The sequence below is a fragment of the Telmatherina bonti genome (assembly GCF_933228915.1).
Source record: "Telmatherina bonti genome assembly, chromosome: 13".
Lineage (NCBI taxonomy): Eukaryota > Metazoa > Chordata > Actinopteri > Atheriniformes > Telmatherinidae > Telmatherina > Telmatherina bonti.
Window position 1 is genome coordinate 36,582,625 of NC_136611.1, and position 504 is coordinate 36,583,128.

The window sequence follows — 504 nt, forward strand, 5'->3', positions numbered from 1 at the left end:
AACGCCTCATCGGCTTCTGACTCATGAATCAACCTGCGGCGGGAACGTTGGGAACGTCATGCCTGAACTGTCCGCAGAAAATTCCCGCTTCTCCAGACCCACTGGGATGAAAACAGCTCCTTCACTCCGAGTTTGTTTACTTTGTTTTTATGTCACAAATAAAAACATTTCGTTGTTCGAAGTCAGTTTTATGGGAAAGTTTAAACGTCTGCTGGTAGAAACCTGAAGCCGCCTTCAGGGCCCCGCCCCGCGCCGCCTTCAGGGCCCCGCCCCGCGCCGCCTTCAGGGCCCCGCCCCGCGCCGCCTTCAGGGCCATGCCCCGCCCCGCGCCGCCTTCAGGGCCATGCCCCGCCCCGCGCCGCCTTCAGGGCCATGCCCCGCCCCGCGCCGCCTTCAGGGCCATGCCCCGCCCCGCGCCGCCTTCAGGGCCATGCCCCGCCCCGCGCCGCCTTCAGGGCCATGCCCCGCCCTGCGCCGCCTTCAGGGCCATGCCCCGCCCCGCGC

General features: G+C 66.3%; 1 protein-coding gene across 1 annotated transcript in view; it reads left to right on the forward strand.

Annotated features, from left to right (window-relative positions):
- The window catches only part of mak16 (MAK16 homolog), a 5,620-nt gene extending 5,439 nt beyond the window's left edge, over positions 1–181 (forward strand). Inside the window, exon 10 of the mRNA XM_079251317.1 lies at positions 1–181. This exon is cut by the window's left edge and continues 366 nt beyond it. The gene's annotated coding sequence lies outside the window, so the exon portion shown is untranslated.
- Positions 182–504: the final 323 nt, after the last annotated feature.